General features: G+C 38.6%; 1 long non-coding RNA gene across 1 annotated transcript; it reads right to left on the reverse strand.

Moving 5' to 3' along the window:
• Nucleotides 1-703: 703 nt before the first annotated feature.
• Nucleotides 704-1,907, reverse strand: LOC138595393 (uncharacterized). Its single transcript, XR_011308468.1, has 3 exons — nucleotides 1,844-1,907; nucleotides 1,712-1,761; nucleotides 704-1,486 (listed from the first exon to the last, which is right to left on the reverse strand). It is a non-coding gene; the product is annotated as an uncharacterized lncRNA (long non-coding RNA).
• Nucleotides 1,908-3,508: the final 1,601 nt, after the last annotated feature.

The following is a 3,508-nucleotide window of genomic DNA, read 5'->3' on the forward strand; positions in this document are numbered from 1 at the left end:
TATATGGTGAATAATGTGCCCTCAGGAACCCAACTCTGCAGTTTGTCGCTGCTGCATAGAGCCTTGAGTCTCATTGTTTTGGCTTTATGGTCACTTCAGTGGTTTAGTTCTCTCTCATTAGCATGACAACCAGACACAGCTATTTTCAGCCAGGAAAGTTACTAACTTGGACTCATTCATCAGATCAACAGAACCGTGACTGCCCCTTTAAAAAAAGTTAATGTTGGTTTAAGATGAATTCAGTAATATTAGTATCTGTGATTAAAACAGAAACCTGTCTCCCTGCTTCACATCAGACTCAGCATGTGTGGTGGTTTGATCTAGATGTTTAGTTTCCCCTGATAAACAGTGAACACAGTGATGTTGTGCACCAACACCTTCATCAAGCCACTAAGCTGCAGCTTCAGTCGGCCTGCATGTTGAGCTCTGTAGCCGTATGAGGGTCTGTTTGTCACTGTGGGTTTCCTGTGAGCCTCCCTGATCTCACAGACAACATGATGTCCTTGGTTAGCTTTAATGTGAACTCTATATGGTCACTGCACGTGTTTGATACTGTATAGTCAGGGCAGTTTGTATTACATCAGCTAAAGGAGAAATTGTTTGTGTCCATAAATAAACTTGAGCTACTGTAATTTTGACTCAATAACAACACACTAATGTTTTATCTAGATTATTTTATTGAGAATTTTTAAGTCATGAAGAGAAATCCTGTAAACACTAACACTACAGGCAAGAACAATATGTACAAACACCGAACTGTGTGAACAGAAAACAAAGATATAACCATTTTAAATAACACAACATTGTAATGTAGTATCATACATTTGACATATTTAATTAAACATCTAAAGGATTATGAGGCTGCCTCATCAAGGCTTCTTATTCAACTTCAGTCAGTCTGCGTGAGGGGCTGTTTCCTGCGGACATGATCACATGGGAAACAAAATGTGATTGTGGTCAACTTCATTTTCTGTTGTGTGTTGTAGATGTTGTAGGTTTGAAGTGGAGTATACTTAGCTTTCGTGTGATTTGGCAATGAAACACAATTCGGGTGCAATTATCAGAACACACACACACACACACACACACACACACACACACACACACACACACATCTATCTTTATTTGCTGTAACAGCACTGTTCATCAACTACTGATATTATTTTTCAGAGCAAAACTTTGAGTTTATTATCACATTTTTTAACATTCTTGTGTTTTTAAAAACTATTTTATAATGCTTATCATCAATGTTATTGTCAGAACCGGGTTGGAAGAAAATTTACATTGAAGTATTATCTGCACTAACAAAACTGCACCAACATTTCTTAAGTGTGTGTAACTTGCTGTGCACATTTCACTCTTAAATTCTACAAGTGTTGGTGGTAGAATAGGTGCTGGAGTCTGAACTCTGTGTTTGTCTTTGGTTCTTCTTTGGTCTCTGTGATGTCTGACGGATGTCCAGAGCAGCATAACACACATCTTCATCCTAAGATTTGATATACAGAAATTGACAATATTTAGTCAATGCGTGTGCATTAAGGTGTACCAGCGAGCTATTCCAGCGAGACAACAAGCACTATAACAGGGTCCTACCCCGTGAACACCAAATGCCATCTACCAATTATAGATAACATTAGTCTCACTTTAAACTGGTAATTCAAAATGTCTGCTTGAAAATGATACATATAAAAAACATCCAGCTTTAAATTACCTTATTCTGTCTTCCGTCAGGTCTTTTCCCATCGGCTTTAGGTTCCCTATCTGCGGACATGACACGGACAAAGCATCGTTAACCATGACAACCAACACCGGTAAAAGAAGCACTAGATAAATAAACAGGTACCTGCTTTCTGACAGAGGTGATACACCAGAACAGATGATAAGAGAGAGGAGAGAACAGCAAAGGCCGGACACAGAGAGAACAGCAGCATCCAGCACACACCACAGTCTTGCGTAATCGGGCCGTGAGGCTCACTGGAGTCTGGACAAACACAAAGTTGTGTCACTTAACTGAATCTAAGAGTATTGCTCTGATACAAGAGATGTGAAGAAAATAAACTGCTGCTGCATTCCCATTGATATCTTTGCCCCCTTTTGTTGCTGAATGGTGAAAGAAATATTGCAACCAGGTGTCACATGTCTGTGGAAGGTGTTAAAATATCAATACCAATGATGTGGAATTGAATGTTCCACAAAAAGTTGTTATAAACGTGCATATTGTTGATATCTAGGCACATTTTTCTCATGCGTGACGGTCATTAATTCAAATGATTACATTTACTGAAACCACAGTCACACAGAGACAGAGACAATTCTAACAGCATACTTACTGAATAGGACCCTTGTTGTTATGTTGCCGTAGCTGTAAACCTTTTCCTCAGTGATTGTTTCCTTGTCCAACACCTTGTTCTCCCCAGTTCCACAGTAGTAGAGACCTTCATCAGAATCAGTGATGTTCATAATCAGCAGGTCGTAGGATTCAGAGGACTGGTTCTTCACAAAGTGGAAACGAGGGAGAGGATTCAGAATGCCTGTAGCCTCACTGGTATATAGCAATTCACCAAGATTTAGTTCCAGGACGAGAGGAGGCTGGTTCTCATGAGAGCAGTTTCTGTACCAAACTATGAATACTCCAGTTGATGTTTTGCAGTCACAGTAGAGAGTGATGTTGTCTCCTGGTCTGACTGACACCTCCAACGCTGGTCTGGAGATCCAATCATGACTTAAGGAACCAACTCCTGTAATACAAACACAACCACAAAGCAGAGTTACTGCATGGTAGGCATGAAATATCTGTATTTATAACAATCTGATTTTAAATAATGTTATGTAAACGTACCTTGGAGAATGAGCAGAAAAATATGCAGCCCGTCCATATGTGACGACGACCTGGTGTTGAAAGACAACGAAGCAGGTCTTACGACAGGGTGTCATGCCTTGCACAGACTTTTCCATTAAAGGAAACGGAAGATGTGATTGGCTAGTTGAATGGAACTTTTTTTTCTGTGGTTGTTTTCTGTTTGATGCAAAGTGACAGCCTAGTTGAAGAGATTAAACAAGATGTATCCAGATGATACCACACTGTATTTTGCATTTGGAGGCTTTTTGATTTATAAAAAAGAAGAGATGAAGTCATTTTTGTACAGTTTAGAGCGGCATCCTTCTCTGAGGCTCTGACAGAGGACACAGGATTTGTAAGCTGGTCAGAAGTAACATTTTAATATTATTATCCAAAATATATGGTACAAGCAGCTATAATGACAAATTAACTTGTATAATAATAATAATAATAATAATAATAATAAAACATTTTATTTATATAGCGCTATAAAAGGTACTGAAAGGCACTTTACATAAAAGAAAGAACAGAAGCAACAATAGCAAATACATTAAATACATTAAGAACATATACAATGCACAAATAACAGGTCATTGGTTAAAAGCAGATTTAAATAGGTGGATTTTGAGTGTGGTTTTAAAGGAAGGAAGAGAGGGAGAGGTTCTGAGG

Source organism: Semicossyphus pulcher, unplaced genomic scaffold, assembly GCF_022749685.1.
Source record: "Semicossyphus pulcher isolate SPU_LCO1_2020_fin unplaced genomic scaffold, fSemPul1.0.p SCAF_17, whole genome shotgun sequence".
Lineage (NCBI taxonomy): Eukaryota > Metazoa > Chordata > Actinopteri > Labriformes > Labridae > Semicossyphus > Semicossyphus pulcher.